General features: G+C 40.5%; 1 protein-coding gene across 5 annotated transcripts in view; it reads right to left on the bottom strand.

Annotated features, from left to right (window-relative positions):
• Window positions 1–19,602, bottom strand: part of shisal1b (shisa like 1b) — a gene marked incomplete at its 3' end in the record, with an annotated part of 101,094 nt that overhangs the window by 26,434 nt on the left and 55,058 nt on the right. The window contains exons 2-3 of one of the 5 annotated variants that reach the window (XM_080875527.1): window positions 10,773–10,820; window positions 10,552–10,690 (exon numbers count right to left, since the gene is read on the bottom strand). Of the gene's footprint in view, window positions 1–10,547; window positions 10,977–19,602 lie in introns of those variants that run through there. The other 4 variants (XM_080875528.1, XM_080875529.1, XM_080875525.1 and 1 more) reach the window with 4 other exon arrangements.

Genomic DNA, 19,602 nt, shown 5'->3' on the forward strand with positions numbered 1-19,602 from the left:
TACATGAGCCGTCACCTGAATAAATTTTCCAGGTCAAATATTCTAAATAAAGCCCAAAGGCGGCAGCAACATGTTTTCGTCTAAAGCCTGGATGTTGCCTGGGAGACCTTAATGTCACAGAGGACATAAGGAAGAGTGTAGCCTGTAGTAATTACCACCCACAATGTGGTGGACAGGAAATGAATACTTAAAATCCTTAAATATGCTAAGGGAGGGAAAACAGCAGTGTTGCCATAGGGCTTGTTGTGGAGAGTTTGGTCGATACGGCAGCATAATAACCTCGGCTATTGTGAAGTGCACCTAGCTTGCTGCATGGGTGGTCTGTTTCTGTTTCTGACTTGGTAATGGTTTGTTAGCATAACACAAGCAGAAGATGAGAGAACAACTGTAATCAAGCTAGTGTCTGTGGAGGCACACAGTGCATCTACCTGCTGAGAGCTGTCATGTTGATGGAAACCATTCTGCCTTCTACGTTCACTTTATCTCACACCCTTAATTTATCATCAATTTGAATTACAAAGCAAGATTGGAAAATAACAGAGGTATTTGTCTGAACACCCCCTCCCCCATCAGTATAACTAGAATTATAATTCAACTTGCTTTTAAAGTTTCATAGCGCCTGGCAGAAACGGCAGCACCGCATTATATTGTTGAGCTAATCTACTGTAGATAGAAAGACTTCTGGCTGGTATTTCTGAGGAAGGCAATATCAGCATCCATCTAGAAATTAACCTCCCCCAGCAGTGGCTCCAAACACATCTGATCACTGCTCAGTGCTTCTCGCGACACTGCTCCAGCCACATCTCAAGTTGAATAAACAACTAATATCACAACTTTGGAGGTTGGAGAAAAGGAATGTGATACTTTTTCTTAAGCTTTAGTCACACAAAATAGAAAAACAACACAGAAAAGGCTAATTAGTGTACATTTAAGCACTTGGGAAATCTGGGAAACCCTAACTCACAGGAAAAAAGGTCTCCTCTGCACCAAATGGGAATTTAACAGGGCGATTCTCTCACAAATAATTTTGGCGGGGCAATAAATATATGCACGGCGAGAGGGAGAGGGAACTAATGAGACAGCTACTGGAGTCTAATAAGTTGAATTCATTATACAATCAAGGTCTCGAAGTCAGCAGGGGGGATGAGAATTCTTGGAACCCCATCTAACATAACGCAGATCACAACAAAGACCTTGTTTCTATGTGATGCAGTATGAATGAATCCAGCTCACTTGATGCTGCATTTGGAAGGGACTGAACGCTTAAGGTTAAGCATCGACTCATAAAACCTTTATTGCATAATAAGAAAAGCAGCTGCAGTGCTTGGTGTCTTTCACAAAGTTTTTCAATCAGTTATTATGCTTTTAACGTGCCGCTTTTGTTTGTTTAATATCTTCTCTAACGTTTGACATATTTCATCTTTTTTTTTTCAACAAGAAATAATAATAATAACTACAGCGGGGATCAGTTTCAGACTTTCTTTTTGATTTGAGTTTGCTGCCGCTATAGCTTTGAGAATTTGGGTTTCATCAAGCGACTCAGAGGACTGGGTGTTCTTGAGTTTGCCTGCTAAATGTCACAGAGATACAGTAGCTGTCACCCTTAAATCACTTTCAAGGCCACAGAACGCCTTCCAGGAATTGTTCTGCAGCAGCTCCCAACACTTGCCGTTCCATCAAAGTTCAGAGCCGCCAGCAGGCAGCAAAGTCCTCATCTGTCAACGCATCCGCGCTTTGGCACTCGCATTCAGTTTTCTTTGGTAGCGAGACTGTGACTCATGCAGAATAACTGGACTTGTTTGGCTCTGGGATTTGGGAGACATATCCTGGGGAATTTTTCGGTGTCTCTGATGCAGACTGACACGGCAGTATCTCCCAGACAATAGCCAGCATTGTTTGTTTGGATTTGTTTTAAACACCCCACTCTGGGCTCTTTCCCTTTTCTTTTTTCGTTGGAAGTGCTCCCCACCATCATCATCCGCCTGACCCTGGATTTAAAATAGCTCCTACTTGCAGACAAATATCCCAGTGGGAATTTCAAAAAATGAAGCAGAAAGTTATGACAAATATAAAAATATCACTTTGCTGTGTCCCTTTGGCCTGCATTAATTACACAGACCAAAATGACAAAGAGGCAACACTAGCCCTAAAGCTGGCACTTTTGTTCCATGTGTGATGGTGATAAATGGTAAAGACACAAACTCAAGGTTTGCTAATGTTTACTAACATATTTCCGTGCACATTGTTGGAACCATTCGTAGTCCATGTGATTTTTAAACAGAAGATTACGGACTCAATGACTCAACGGCATTCAATAAACCCAGCTACTTTACAAGTTTTGGTTGCCCGTGTAAACCTACACTGCCTGAAAATATCACTAATCCTCAGTGACTTTTACAGTCGCGTCAGATCCAAAAGTAGCACACTGAATTTAACGAAGTGGGTAGTTTTACCCTCAGATAACCCCCACAAGCAAAAGTCTTAAGAGGTCAAAGCCCATGCGACTTCACCCCAAAATAGCCATTACAGATACACTGTAAATCACCTGGAGGTCGCAGAGGGCAGTGGTCATGCACACCTTCACATAGTGTGGCCAAGAATACCTCAGATGAGAATGGATAATACTCCCCACTGCTTCCCTTCCAAATGCTAATGGTGTTTTGGCAGCCAGTTTATATAGCCTGTTAGAAAAATCTTAAACCGCAAGAAACGGTTTGTGAACCGTTCCAGCGATCGTTATTGGAAGTGTTGGTTGACTGGCCATCGTAGTGATATTACACCTCATTAATGAGGCTGTCCTGCTTTTGACCCACATAGAATGAACTCACCTCAGGTTGCATACGTTTGGCAGATTTTTGTGAATAATAACTTCCTACTATGTCCTGAAGTGCTCCCTAAATGCCATTTGAGTTCAACTCAAAGCTCTAATATTATAAGTTTGTGCTAAAAGCCCCGACACGTCTGCAAAACGCTTCTGTTGAACTGATTTCCTGAGACTGTGAATGGATTTATTATCAGAATGAAGAGTTACCTGCTGCTGTTCACTGATAATATGGCGGGTGCGATCAAGCTTATTTAAATATATTCGTCATTATTGGCGAGAAGGATTATAGTGAAGCATTATATATCGTGGTGAATTAAAAATTACAGTCATTTGAGCCATAATGACTCATGGATTATACTTAGGCTTTATATAGCGTGTAATGTCTGCCAGCACGGTGAGCACATATGCACCATGTTTGATGCTACAACACAGACAAATGTTTACACACGCATTGGTTGCGTGACATTTTCTTAAAAGCCCCTGGCTCAGTGGTAGCTGACTTTAGAAACAAAGCCCAATCTCCCGCAGACACACACCTCTTAATCCATATTCATGCATTTTCTGCTTAGTAACAAAAGGCGGCATCGCTTATATTCTCTTTTTTAACAATATGGACCGCCACAAGTTAAAAGGCAAACCAAAAGGAAGGCATTGAGTAAGGATGACCTACAGTAAAGATTTGCACATGAATACTCTCGCCGAGGACCCAGTCTGTCATTTTTTAGTGTGGCCGTCCCAGTGCCTTTATAAAAATGATGATCTATTTGACGGAATGGCATTTTTATAATGGGGGTATTGTTTGAGGATTTTGTTGCATGTACCTTTTAAAAATTAAAAGGTGTGTGTAGCTGTGGTCTACCAGTCAGGATAGGATTTCCCAGGCTACTCAAGTCTGCATGTCAAAGCATTCTTTAGCAAGACAGTGAACCCTGAGTTGCCCCCATTGCATGCAAGTGACTGTGAGTATGTACATGAATGTTAAACAAAGTGCTTAGGTATAGAAAAAATGTTAGTATGAATGTCTGTGTGACTTGGTGAATGAGACATGTTGTATATTTTTTTAAAAACACTTTGAGTGCTCAGTTGGAGTAGAAAAGACCTTTAGAAGTCCACGTGTTACAGGAAATCCTGCAAAAAAAACACATTTACTTTACCAATCCTCCCCACACACACAAACACATAAAAAAAATTACATCTAAACTTGGAGGTTAAATTTAGCTCTTTATATATGTGCACTTTGACATTATTTCATCCTTCAACTAATGTCAATGAGAAAGGTTACTGTTTTGTGAGATCATTTTATCTGGTGATAAAAGCTTTTTCTCTTTCCTGCATGGTTGAGCCAAAGTGACAGAGGCTCTTCTGCACCTCTGGCTCTGTTATCATCTGTAAGCGTCTGAATTGAGCGTTTAACCCTTTGTTCACTCCAATCGCATCGCAGCTGTCTGTCACAGCTGCTCCCTCTTCCTGTAACACCTCTGAGGAAGGGAGGTCAGGCAGGCATACGGTTACATATGGAGGCTGTTAAGAGCAGGAGACTTCACTGCTCTCCATTTCCCCAATTATTTGGGGTGATTCCTATTATGAGGTGAGGAAAATGTAGATTTGTACCAGGACTCAAACCTGGTGCCGTCATTAAAACTGCAGGATTCCTACCACAGTAGAAATAAAAAGCTGTGTGTCTGCAAAGGAAAAACAACTGAGTTCATGACAACAACAACTTGCACTTGCAAGTTATTTTTAATATGCTCCTAAACCAAATTTCTTCGCTGCTCTCAAACGGGGTTTTGGTTCCCCGTGTCACACATTTACTAAGATTTTTTTTCCCATGCAGCTCCGTTTTGTTTTCTTTCTGTCTGAACTCTCTAAGAGTTTCCTCTCTCTGCTGCTTATTTACAACACTGTGAAATAACATGTGCTTTTATATGACAGCATAGGCACAGTGCGTAAAGACACAGAGCCTCTCTTATCTTATATTTACTGTGCTCGCCGAAAGTTGCTGGAGTGCAGTAATTTAAAATCATCGCACCTCAAGTGGAAGTAAATACACATGGTTTTGTTCGCAAAATCTCTAAATGATCTGCTGGTGATTAGGTTTTGAGTAGATTACGTTTGATTTCACTGACTAAGCTTCCCCTCAGGTTTATGATACACTGGATCACACATTGTAATCAAATAACAACACAGATTTATGTGGAAAGATGTTGATCACCACAGGTTTCCACTTGTTATTAGTCACGTAATAACACTGATCCACGGTTGATGCGGTGGAGAGGCTGAACTGGAGGTTAAACTCAAGTCGATGAAGCATCCATGTGCTTTAGTTAAAGCACAAGAGCAAGGTCAGAGGTCAGATGCTGCTGCACCAATTACTGAGAAGTATGAGGTCATGCATAAATGTCAATAAGTCAATATTAAGATTACCTCTGAGAATGAGAGCTGCGGTCCGAGGTTGTTTTTCTTTTGTCCACTCATACCAAAGATCTTCCCATTATTGTGAATTTAATATCTCTTAAAAATCTTGAGGGAATTTCTTTAAAATTGGAGCAAATGTTAAAAGATGAACGCATGGGAATGTGCTCAAAGGTCACTGTGGCCGCAGGGATGCAAGTGCTAATTAAAAAAAATACACAGATGTTTACTCGGTGGTGTGATGTCCATTGTTTAATCGATGATCAGACATCAGACTGGTGACACAATTTTTTTTTTTTAGTTATCATATTATATGATGAGTTTAAAAGCCAAAGGATATATAAATATCTATACTGCAAACCCTCAACTAAGGTGTCACAGACTGACAATATTACAATATAAAAATTCTGGCTATTCTTTATGTACAGGAATAAACATGCACAGATACTAATTTGAATAATGACTCTGCTCAAGTTAATATTTTCCCAACCTCTGATTTCCCCAAGTATTCCTTTATTCTCCTGTGAAGTATCACTCATCTATGATTTAACTGTTTCAGCTGGATTAATGCTCAAAGGAGTCTGCATTAATGTGATTTCTTTCTTCCCTTTTGTGTTGACCGGAGATACACTCACATACACAGAGCAAACACTGCATTAATATTCAAAACAGCCACTGGGTGAACCTGCTTCTGAATTTCAACAGCTTGTCTCTTATTCGATTATTCTTTCAGCCTCTAATTTCAGAAGCTGCTGAAAAAAAAGAGGAAATGCCTTCTTGATGCCAAACGCCCCCACCCCCCTTGAGGGAGGAAAAGACAAAAAACAATACAGAGCAACAGACCTCAAAGCAAAGCACAAATGTGAAGGAAAAAAACTAAACTCACCCCTTCATATTAGTGCTTATAGATAATGATAAATGTTTAATGGGCCATTTTGCCAGTTGCACCTATGCATACGAGTAAAAAAGTGCATGTTTATGTCCACATAAAGGGATCGGGATGCAGATAGTTACAAGCAAGCTACTAATATTAGCAGTAATATAATAAGACTTCTGGCTTTCCGCCCTTGGCATTGTTACAGAAGTGAAGTACAACAGGGGCCACACAGAGGGAAAGTGAATGCATACAGTTGATGAGCACAGGCCATGTTTTGCCCTAAAGGCCTCTGCTTATTATCTCAGTGGTGATTATTATCTCCCCTGCATATCAGTGGATTCTGATATGGAGGGGAAGTCGGACATGCAAGGGCTCAGTTATGTTGTTACTCACTCAGCTGTAGAAACGTATACATGCATACGGTACACACTGTCTTACTAACAAGCGCACAAAAACAAATGAATGTGGAGATAAAACATACATAAAAACACTGTGCACACATACACAGAGGCAAAACGGGGCAGGGGAACTCGGCGTAAATCATGCAGAGAGATTTATCGATGACAGACCGGATTAACCAAATAAATGCAGTTTTCTGCACCACAGTTTGGAAAACAAGACATTTCTGAGCTCACAGAGTGACTACGTGTTGCTGTTTATTTTGGGTTGGACAGTGTAATTATTTGGCTGCTACTGCTGCATGCTGTTTGCAATATTAATCAGTTATACTCACAGCTGGAAAATGTTCGTGATTTTTTTTCTTTTTTGCAGGGTGTGTAGTGGATAAGGGCATCGAGTCCACTTGGAACATCAGATCAAAGTCTTTGTTGTTTTCAGCGTGCAAGTAAAAAGTAGATCAGTGTTTTGGGTTAGGTGTTTTTTTAAAAGCCGTATTTAATTTTAAATACCACTGAAGTGAAATGATTCAAATAGTAGCCAATCAAAACCAGAAGAAAATGTCCAAAGGGATTTTCATGCTCGAGCGTACCTGAATGATGTGGTCAGAAGTTCCTTTAGGTTGAAAGTGCGGTAAGATTGGCCTACAGTCAGAATGTAATTTGACTTCTAATGAAAGGATTGTGTGCACATCACTCTAACATTAAAATTGGCTCTACTAAATTCTCAGTGAAATAAAGACAGACCGTCTCCCAAGCAGTATTCACATTTACTACTAACAATTTGGTAATCGTTTAACCGTCGAGGCAAAAATATCAAGACAGCTTCTAAAATATAAAAATGTGATGCTTGGGTGCGTTTGGACAAAGTATTCAACAAGTTAAATCAAGGATTATAATCATCATTGCTTAACAGTAAAACTGTAACTTTTTACATAAACATACAGTGTGAAAATAAACCTTTTTTTCCCCATTCTTATTTTATTTTTTGTGGCCTGTGTGTGCGCTTCATGTGGCCACTTCCACCTGCAGAGTGTTCTGCCCACAAATGTCAAACAGGCAACAATGTGGTTTGTAAATTGGCAGTGATGTGGTTTGTAGCTGCCCTTTAGCAAGAAAAGTATAACGGAAATTCACCTCAGTGTTAACGCAAACATTGAAGTTACTTCAAAGAGTAAGAGGGATAGGGTTGATCTAACTCACAGCTGAAACTACCAGTGAAAGTTTTTCTTTTCATTTTTTTTCTTTTGTGACCACAGCTTAACTAAGGTAAGTTTCAATCAGTCCCATTTACTCTTTTTTAATTTTGCTGTTGTTTTATCAAACATAGCAAGTACAAAATAATGAACATTGTCCTAACTGTGCAGGACAGCTTCTTTTTTTGACCCGTAGTTCATGACAAGCTGTTACAGTTGCCTGTAAACCTAGAGTGGTGCTTCTTTGTGCGTCTGTGTTGTTCACTTCAGAGTTTTTTTTGCTGTTTTTTTGTCTTTGCACATTCAGAATATGTCTATTTTGGAATTCAGGATGTGGGAAGCAATTAGAAGATATTCGAATAAGATTTATTATTGAGTTTAAATTGTGACATTCTGTATACTTTTCTCAATTATTTTAGGGTCATTACTTTACAATATAAAGCTCCGTGAAGCGTCTCTTGTTGTGATTTGGCGCTACAGAAATAAAACTGAATTGAACTGAATTAATGGCAAAGAACTGGTAAGTAGCTTCTTGGCTTATATTAAGTAAATATTACCCCGTATTTTATGCTCAGTGCTCAATGTTCAAAGCTGTCTTCTGTTTAGTGGGAAATAAACATCAATTTCGTAATGACCAGAGAGAGACTCTGAAACGGCGTTTGACTCTGTGTTTACTTCTAAATAACCTTCTCTGTCTGCACTCTGTTATGTCTAGATACATGGCTGGATTACGTGTGCTGTGAGGACGGTCGTATAGCTGAGGCTTTGTGCCTCATCTGGACCGCGATAAGAACCAGCGTCCGTAACACGGTGATAACCACAGTTGTATTAATTTCAGCTCAGCGCCTCTGACTTTTTATGTCTGAGACTCAGGCACCAAAAACTCTTCCTCTGCCAAAAGATTGTCTGCATCTGGTGCCGCCAGCTACTCTGCAGTTTCAACACCGGTCTGATCATCTGTTCTGAATTTGAAATGCTCCTCACTAAAAATTTTCACCTTGAGGGCTCCTGCCAAGCCAGTGGTCACGACGCCTCTGCTGGCTCCACCTCTGCTGATGTGAGCGCATGTATGTGTGTGTCTACGTTTGTGCACGGATGTGTGTATTCAAGTATATGCCTTGGTGAGATAAGAGTGTGTATACTGTACGCAGCATGCACGCATCAGTACCCTTTCAATGTCAATGACTTTTCTGAGTTGGGACAGTCAGCTGGTCACCGATGGACTCAGCATGGCTGTCCCTGTGAGGCGCAGTGGAGTGGCGGGGTGCGCTTGAGACAAGGTGACAGAGGAAATTGTGCTCAAGTAATGACTGACGGTCATGGTTATGTCCTGTCCTGCCTGTGGAGGAGACTGTGTGTGAGTGACGCAAACATGTGAAGTCCAGGACTAAACACAAAGCTCTAGTGTGCTGCTGGGCAATCCTTTTTAAGAGCAAAATGTTTCACTTTAGGGGTTTCTATATAAACACACCGCTTTCCTGTCACTGAAATGAATATAAGGTAGACTTTGGCTGATGCAACAGCCCTCCTTTTGTGTCAAAGCACATACACGCACAGTCCAGACCAACTGCACTTTCATGCCTCCACCTGTGTTTACACTGTGAACACAATACTTTGTTCCCTGGCGTCTTCCCAGAATACATTTTTAATCAAACTGCCCATCAAACCCAACGGCGAATATTTAACAAACTTCATGGCTCATCGGCTCCCTTAAGCCTCCATCAGAGCCCCTTTGTTGCCACCAGACAGAGACCAACCTTTGCATCTGAAGGCACACTTCTTCTATAAGTGCCGGAAAACAGCAGCAAGAAGGTTTTGTGACAAATAGTGAGCAGTCATATACTTTTCAGTCATATATTGTAAGTAAGCAAAAGCTAAACAAAGCCAGAGTCCTTGGGGAGCCTATTTATTTATGCAAATTATGAAACTGCTCATTCTTAGGGTACAGAAATTACCCAAAGGTACCCAATGATTCACAGAGTAATCACAATATTTGGAAGGGAGGTGTTGTGTTTATGAAAATAATTTTTCTGCTTCTTTTGTTTGACTGAATAATTTCTTCCACTCATGAAAATGAAAGGTGAGGGCTCACTTGAGAGACTCAATACATCCAGTCCACACTAGAACAAACGCGCAGCCACACACATAGCACGCGCACTCTGTCTACGCACATACCCTTAAGAGTAAACACACTTGAACAATGTTCACTGTTGAGCAAAATCATAAAAGCTCGCAACTGCTGCCTGTGGGCCAGGTTTCAGACACCCAGGCGAGAGCAGGATTTTTCACAGAGGAGCAGGATTTTGTGTGAACGAACAAAAGGAATCTCCTTCCTCCGCTGCTCCTTCCTCCTCTAAATCCTATCGTGTGCCACCATGTGTCTCCCACACGCCTGTTTCTAAGTTACCGGCAGCGTCAGCTGCCAATCCCGCTTAATTGCCTCCTGTGTAAAGTGACAGCTGAGGAGTGGCGATGAGAGCGAGCTGTCCTCGCCTTTTCCTGAAGCTCAGTCTCCGCCACCTTGCTAACGAGAGACTCCACCTGAGAATTGTACTGTATGCCTTGGGGAAATTACACAGTAGTTTTGACCTGTAGTGACACTTGAGTATCCAACCTGGGGACTTGCTTTATTAGAAAGAAATATGACTCAAATGTTTCTAGGCACTTTTAAAAAAATAAAATATTCTCAATTTAGAAAAATGCTCTGCAGGGACAGTTAACTGAAGCTCTAAGGGAGGGAGGGAAATATTTTGAATATGTCTTGTTAGAAATGAAACTAAGTAATAGACATAGAACAATAATAGCAGGCACTGTTTATTTCAATAACAAGAAGCTTCCCTTACCAACCTTGCTTGAGCCTGGAGAAAAAGAAAAGATCTTTTTGCTCACTCCCGCTTGCAGAATTTGCCACCCTGTTGCTCCTTGTTCTCTCTTCCTTTGTTGCGTCTTCCTCACAAACAGATCCTCCTCATCCTCAGGACCAGGGCTGGAATTAACAGCTCATGAGGGAAGCCAGGCGGAAGAGAACGAAAACACACCAGAGAAGAGAAGAAACACACACTTCTCACCCCTAAGTCCTCCTTGGCGGTGTATCCCCATCCGTTAGAGCTCAGCGACTGAGAGTGTGGTGAGAGAGAGAGAGGGAGAGAGAGATGAAATGATACTAAGTGGGCGAGTGAGAGAAAAAGTGAGAGAGGGAGGGAGCGAGAGAGAGAGCCCGTGCGTCTGCACTGGAGGGTGATCTTCTGTACTGTATGATTCCTGTTTATCTCTCTGTCTGTCTCCTCTGCGTGCATTCCTTCCCGACAGAAAGGCACGAGGTCAGCTGTTTTTACAGTAACAACACTTGGTTTCCTCTTGAGGGAGAAGACTTCCTGTTAGTTCTCTGCTCAACTTCTCTCATGGGTGAAATTACTAGCAGTTTTGTGCTTTTTTTTTTAAGAAAATCCCCTCTCTTCTACTTCCTCTCTCCTTCGCGCATAATCTCCCTCTCTATTCATGACTCCAGATTTATTAGCGCCCGAGCAAGCGTTAATCTAATCTCCTCTCTCTAAACATCGCTTGTCCAGAGGTTACTCTGTTGACAAAGAATGCTCTGCAGTTTAATTTTGGACACACACAGTACCAATACACAAACTAACTGCATGTTTGGTAGACAGCGCTCCAATTTGGCTGTATAAAGAATGAAAATGTGCAATTAACTGATATACTGCGTGAAGACAGAATTGCATGATTAATATACGATTCCATCATCTGATACTGCTCTGCATTCAGTCAGTTGTACTGACAAGGCTAAAAAAAAGAAAAGAGCTCATTTGTAATAATGCAAATATTGTCATTAGTCAACATGATAACTGAAATCTCTGGGTTTGAACAGATAAACCGATGAATAAATAAAATACTTTACTTTTTTCAACTCGGTCATCACAGATCCAATTAATCACGGGATCACGCAGTAAATTGATAATGTGGGGCTTCGTTGGGGTTTTTTGTTTGTCTTTTTCATTATAGTCTTAATGTTTAAACAAATAATCAGTCATCTGCAAAAGAAAGAAGACAAAGACCAAAACATTTATTTAACTCACCAGTTAGCAAAAGACCATGCACTTCCTGTTTCCATCTTTTAAAATATTTTTTAAAATATTAACAGATTCATTAAAGATAATTAATTCATCAACATTCTCATCATTAGCATTAAAATGTTAATAAGGTGGTTCAGTATGCATCAAATTACAATTGCAATTTGCCATCTTGATAATGGGCACAATATCTTCCTAAGACCCAGCCATTCATTCTTGTCCTCTGTGGGAGGACATGCTTTGAGAGCTCTGCCTCAAGCACAATTTATGCGATGTATTTGAGCCTTACTGTACTGACAAGAGGACATCCTGGGCTTTCTAGTGATACCACATCTGAGGGGGTTTGACTAACACACTCCATGGACTTTCTTTTCAAGGAGCAGCTTCCACATTTTATTGCAACAAGGGAGCTTGCGATGAAAAATTTGCAGATAATTGGGTTTTATGAAATTAATGAGATTGATGAAATTGGGTTGAAAATTTTTTGAACATGACTCATGAAAACAGGACGACGTTGCCCACAACCACCGGCAGGAAGGTGGAAGCTCAAAGGATGAGATACGAGCTTTCGAGGAGCCCGAGCAGGACTGTGTGAAGGCACCTACCATCTATAATAAAAAGAACTGTTTGATGTAGAGCTCTGAAGTTTTCAGGCATTATGATCTCTAGAAGGAGAAACGAAAACCTCTTCAGCTGAATTCACACACATACACACAGTCAAACACACACATAGGATGAAACAGGACACACAACCACCAAACAAAAATTAGGCAACCGGGTTTTACAAAACCATGCTAGAGCTCACAAACCAGATGGTGTTGCTCATCTCTGAAAGGAAAGTAGCACTAATATCATACTGAAACTGGGTTGAAATTGGTTTTTTTAGCATGAAATATGAAAGCAGGATAACCACCAAATGTGGTGGTCTGATTACATCAGACAGAAAATAGGGTGCTAGTTATAGCCTATTTAATAAGTTGAGGCAGATTCAAATAATCTTCATGTCACTGATATGCAGGAAGAGAAGGAAGACCACTGGAAAGTGGGAACTCTGTTAAAGAGGCTGCCGTGAAAAATATGATTCCATGTGGGATTGGTCAAGAAACATCTTCAGAGCTCTAGCTTACACAATACTTCTTATCCATACTGGACTTTAGGTGTCGTCACTCTGGTCCTGTGAGGCTCCTCAAAACCTGGTATGCCCTCCGTCTGAACCTTCACCTTCTTGTTCTAATGCCCACTCCTCCTCCACCTCATCTCCCGAAAACTTGACTCAATTTCCACAGTTCTGAATGAAATCCTGTGTGCCTCACTCAGCCGTCATATCATTCTGTGATCAAGCGAGATCTGATGTCCACTTCAAGGGACAGAAGATGAAATTTAAATAAATTCCAGTTTAGACATATTATTTGATGCATGTTTCTAATAGTTCACTTATGTATAAGAAAATCTAAATATCAGAACTTTACTTTCAACCCTGTTGAAAATGGGTTGAAATGTGAAAACAGGACAAACCACAGTCATCAAGCCTAGAGGCTCTCTGCTTACATAAAATATAACACGGGCAACCAGGTTTCTGAAAAAACATGTCAAACCACAGGAAGGTGCTCATCTCCAGAACATTTGTTGTTTTAAGGGTGGAAACACTGTTCAGAACATATCTGCTTATTGCAAGACTCAGTCTAGGATCCAGATACACTGGGTCCTAGTTATAGCCAGTTCACTAAGCTGAGACAGATTCTTCAAGATGAGGCGGCCCATCAAAGTAATAAATGATCTTGATGTCTCTGACATAAAGGAAAAAGAATAATGCCTTCCAAACAGTGTTCAGATGTGTTTCCATCAGTTCCTCGTTTTATTGTTCATGCAATAAAAATGCTGTAACGTTTTTCTTTTAACCACAATACTTCAATTATCAAAACAATTTTTCCGGGCCTCAGGAGGATATGAATCATTTTTGAACTATTTCTTGGCACGTTCATATTTGATAGTAGCAGACAACCAAAACTACAGTTCAAGGGACATTTTGGCAAGCCCAGCTTTATGCCACTAAACAATAAACAAGTAACAGGTGTTTGTTTTGTTGTGTGCATATATTGTCATATGTAAAGGCAAAATTATTTTGTTACTGAAAACTCGGTCGCAAAATATGCCGTTTCTGTGATACTCTGCTTGTCTTTTAAGCTTTGCTGGTCCCTGTTGTGTGAAGGCAGCCACAGCTCTTAAGTGTGTCCCCATGTACAGTGCATACTGGGTCATACGCCCATGAAGTGTTGGATTAATCAGGTCACAGACATCGGTGAAAGGTGATTCAGGGGACAGCGTAACAGCTTTCTGAGTTATGTTGATAAAGTGTCAAAATGTCATACTGGCAAACACGCCACAGGCAAAGTGACAGAAACGCTCAGTTACACCACTGATGAAGTGATGGAGGATTTCTCAAAAGCGGGGAGTCGAACGATATGAACATATGGCCGCGTCGTGTGGATGCTGCACGTTGGCCTGTTGACCGGGTAAGCAAGAAGTGCTCCTATTGAGCACTTTGGGTATTGTGCTGTTGAGAGTGGTGGGTGTTGCTCCCAGACACGTGGCCACATGCAGCCGGAGGAGGCAGCTGTGATAACTGCCAGCTCCTATGAAAGGGAGGATGAGCCTATGTGGACGCCTGAAGCAGGATGTGTGGTGATTGGGCTGCATGATGTTCAGCCAGGAGGAGGTGGTATGCACGGGAGAGATATAGACTTTGCAAGTGTCGCTGGTTATTTCACCGCATTCATCTGCATGCCATCTTATGTGCCATTTGTTGCAACTGATGTTAACTAGTAATATGCCATCACAAAAAAAAAAGTAAAATAAAAAAGCATAACAATTGCTGGATAAATAAATGCAAAGCAAGGAAGCTCTTTGGATAGTTTGCTGGTGGCACTTGGTTACAAAATAATGCCTGCAATGTCAGTCAACCAGCCAATGCACTGCAGTCTTTTATTCTGTAAATAGATCAATCATTTTTTTCTTGCAGCGGTTTGACAAAGGTGCTTTCACTTCCAGGTCTCTATCCACTGGACGGTACTCAGAGAGCGTCAGTGACCGTAGCGAGGTGTCAGGTTGTATTCACGACAAGCTCCTGGCCTTAATTGCCTTCCATGCAACTGGGCTCAATAATAATCAGCATGGAGGCGTTCATCACCCCCATCATACCTGTACCCTCTTACATGTGGAATTTAATTTATCTGGTGCAGTTTCCTTTTCTGTTCAGTGTCCCTCTCACTTCAACTGCAAGAATCAAATGATACGAGTTATTCTGTCTAGCTTCGGTTTCCTTCCTTTCAGCCAAGCTCCAGATTTCTTTGAATCTTTTTAGGACGCTCTGTAAATGTAGAGGATCAGCTTACACGGTCCACCATTAAACCTAGAGGCTATTTGATACTGATACAGTGATTTCCAATCTTCAAAAAAAAAAAAAGGGTGGGGTGGGGGGTGGAGGAGTGTTATTTCAACTTAGCTTTGTATTATAAGGACTGAGAGCAAGAAAATGACTATTTAAAAATGCTTTTCCATGATTCTTCTTATTTCACCCTTAGAAATGCCATCCTCAAACGCAGAGTTTTCTCTCTTTGGAAAAACAGAGTTCAGGTTCTTATGCAAAATGCAGCCTGGCACTAAACCTGATTCCTGCAGCTGATGCTACTTTGTCTCCTGGCTATAAAGTGAGTGTATGCTGTTGTCAAGCACTTCGCAGGGGCACTGCTTAAGCACACCACATAAAGGTCAGACAACAAACAGGGAATTGTTTAAATCTCTACAAGTCATTACATGTCCTCTGGTATTTATATAGATGCTATAATAGAAAACGTCTGATGACTCAGTCAATCTTCAAATGAAATTGGGGCGCAGTTCTTTTTTGTTTTGGTTTTAACTCAAAAGGTTAATGAAGAAAAATGAAAACGTGGCCATTTAAAGGGTAACTTTTAAGGTGGGCTGTTCAGCTGGAATTGGCTGGGGAGGAAGAGGCGTGACTCTGGAAGTCAGCAGTGACACAATGATCCCCAGACCAGAGGAAAATGGGATCTCGATGCCGCAGACGCCTCTTTCCTCCCCAAATCCCCTCAAGGGGTCATTAGTATGGTGAAGGGCCATGTTAGGCCTCTGCTGTACCCATTCAAGCTGTTGGCTCCAGGTTCAGTAATTCCCGAAGGCTGAGTTCTCAGAAGCAGTTTAAGTGCAAGAGATGGGTCCAAGTGTCAGCATAACATTAGCAGTGGTGCTGCTGTTCGGGGACCGCGCTGCCATCTGAGAGGATTGCCAAGCCATATTAGAATCTGCAGGGAAAAAATGCCAAAAAACACAGAAAGAACCCAGCTCTCTGTTAGCCAAACCCATAATGGGTAGCTGTCCATGTGATTTCCCTCAGTTAGTAAAGTGTGTTCTCTTAATTGCCTTGAAGGCAGCATTGCCTGTTGCAAAGCTGTAAACCCCATCTTGAAAGCAATGGGGTGTCACTTAACATCAGAAATTACAAGATTCAATCATAAACTGCTCAGCCATCTGAAAGGTATTAAGATAATCATCTTTTCCTCCTCCAGAAACAACAAACCTTATGAACACAATAATATGCTACTGAAAAGGTGAATACTTATTATCCTGAGCTGTATCTCTCAGCACATTTAACATCTGCAGAGTTGGGGAAGGAGGTTAGATGCGTATTTACATGCAGAGAAATTAACTTTCACTGTGCATCATGTAACTTTGGGCAAGACCATAATTTTGTGGATATATTTTATGGGATCGTGATGAAGTAAAACCTCAAAATAAGCATTTTCAACCTTGATCTTTTTAGCCATACTGACGGAGCAGAAAGGCTCTCTGACAGGTTTTAAATCACTCCTCCAAAGAGTTTTGTTTTTTCTGTAAATCACTCATATGTTCAATCAATGCCATGTCCAACAGCACAAGTGACAAATCAGTCCTGGTATTTCAGTCATGGCACTGAAATAGTTTTGCTCTCTCTGAATCCTTCTGCGCAAACTTTGAACTCTTGCAACTGTCGTCACGCTTCCAAGCTTCACTTCAGCTGTGGTGCTTTTTCTTTCAGCTCTACCATTACTTCACCATCATCCTCTAATGATTCATATTTGTGTTAAATCTCACAGTGCTGTTGGTAAGTATTCAAAATTGAATATCAGAAATGATATGACATTCATTAGGAGGAAAATATTCTATCATATACCTGTTAATCGAGAGAGAAAAACAAAGATTTGTGTAATCAACAAATCATTTCAGTTATTTTTTTCTGTAATAGTTTTGTAAGTGAAATTATTGAATATTTAACCAGCTGTTTTACCCCCAGGGAGTCCAGAAAATGAGAGGAAGTAACAGGAAAAGAGTACAGATAAAAAGCAGACACAGGGGAAGAATGAAAATATATTTTTTAATTAAACTCAAAGAGATTGTCAAGATGCTATTACCCCCTAAAACAAACAAGATCATTAAACCACTGCGATTGTTGTTCAATGCTTACACTTTGGACATTATTATGGATGTAAAAAATTACTTTTGAAGGATTTGAGCTCTCCAGTAATTACTTTACATACTTCAAATGATAAGGGCATGCGTCTGAAAGGTCTGTGATGTACCAGAACTGTAGCGATTATCCTGAAATTTTGCTATGAGGGCAAATAATAAGGCATCAATTATTTTTAGTGTCCTTAAAAATCCCTTTTCTTTTTCAACATATTCAAAGTATGGAGAAGCTGAGGGAATTTTTAGATGACAGAGGACAGCTCCATAAAATATTTAGCAACAGGCAATGGTCCCTCTGCTTTTTTCCTCCCCACCTGTGTGTAAACAACAAAGTCTCAGATCACTGTCACCTATTGTGATACTTCACTCTGAAGCCCCAGTGGGGGAAAGAAACCATCAGTCACGCTGACAGAGACTCATGAAACTGGAGATCCATCTTAAATTTTGCATGAGGTTTTGTGTTAAAGCTTTAAAAAGGGACTTGTGTGACTGTCGGCATTAATGGCAACATGAAAACTTACTCTGGGATAAAAAGAAATTGAAATAAATAAAGCGCTTTTCACAGTCGCGGTCACCGTCACAGACGAGGAGTCGTTATTGCTGTCATAAAACACAAGAAATGCTTTGGTGTTTGTAAATGAAGATTATGCATCATTACAGCAATAAGCTCCCCGAGATGAAGTTGTTTTTTTTGTGCAAAGTTTAATAGCATTTCACCTCAACAGCAACTGTGTCTTTCCCAGTGATTGATGCTTTCACTCTTGATTTGGTCCAGGATAATTAGTGAGAAAACAATGTAGGGATTCTTGGAGCGCAGTTTAATTCTCTCAGCTAGAAGCAGTGGCTGCAAAGGATTTTTTTTTCTTTCCAGCATAGATAATGGAATGAAGCACTGCATCAGGACAGCGGGCTGTAAAAATGGAAGTTACTGTAGCATAACTGATGAAAGCAAGGATGTAAATTAGCAGTTTTTAAGGATTCACTGACAGGTTTTAACAGTAACAAAGACTGAGAGTCTGACATCAGACAAAAAGAAGGGGGAAAGGAGAGCACAAATTATAGAGCATTCAGCACAGAGACGTGTGCAGTTTTCAAGTTCAGAGTTCCTGTAAAGAACTGGAAGTATCTCATCCTGACCTGCCCTCAACTCTTGGGCACCAATAAACTTAGAGAAGGTTAAAAAAGAAAAGGTCATTGAAACAGCTATGTAAAGATTAGTAAGAACAAATAATTTTTTTTTAATGAAAAATGCAATTTAGTTCTTTTTAATGCAATGTACGGTACTAGAGACATATTTGAGGACAAGAAGTAGGCTGGAAGTCCTTCAGGTGTCGTCTTTTATGTGAAGTACTTGAAGAACTTTCTGCTAATAAGCCTTTTATAGTTCAGGCTCCTGTACCATGCCAAATCTGCTGATAGCTTCAGCAAAGTGGGGCTACAAATTAAAACCAGAGAAGAAGTGTGGGAGGAACAATCCAGCAGTATAAACTGAAATACAACTCATTTTGGCATTAACTCCAAAATGTTTTTTTTTTTTTAAAAAAGGTTAAAAATGTTAAAAACAGCAACATTAAACTGCAAATCTTTGTGGCAAGAGGCTTTTGTTATGTCTACCCGAGTCCAATCTAACACACCTGGAAGTCTGGCTCCTCACATCTCAGGAGTAGATTCATGGCTCTTGCAGGCCTGGCATGCTCCCAGCAAGGAAAGGCAAATCTAACTCTTGAAAATGACCTCTTTTATCAAGATTGGATAGTAAAAAGTCATTTTAAATCTTCCACAAGCAACGCACAACCATCCTCAGTTCTAATTTGTAGCAAAAACTGATTAGGCTTTTAAAAAAAAAAAGTTTTTTGTTGATGATTTTTGTTTTCTCGTAGTATATTAAATATAGCATACAGTCCTGTGAAAACTACAATAAGTAAACGCCACATGATTCAGTAGCTTGCAGAACAACCTTTGGCACAAAAACCTGAATCAACTGTTTCTGTATGACTTTATCAGTCTCTCACATCATTTTGGAGGATCTTTGTCCCACTCTCCTTTAAAACGCTCCTTCAGTTCTCTGAGGTTTGCTTTATGCATATTCCTCTTAAGGTTCTCAAACAGCATTTCAATCAGGTTGAGGTCAGCACTTTGACTGGACCATTATGTTCTACATGTGCTGCTGTGCTTAGGATCATTTCAGCCAAGCTTTAGCTGTCAGACTGATGGTCTCAATTTTGAGTCTAGAATATTTTGGTATACAGAAATACTCCAAAACAAGCCCAAATCATTACCCCTCCACCACCATGCAAGA

The sequence above is a fragment of the Rhamphochromis sp. 'chilingali' genome, assembly GCF_963969265.1.
Source record: "Rhamphochromis sp. 'chilingali' genome assembly, chromosome: 2".
NCBI classification, from domain to species: Eukaryota; Metazoa; Chordata; class Actinopteri; order Cichliformes; family Cichlidae; genus Rhamphochromis; species Rhamphochromis sp. 'chilingali'.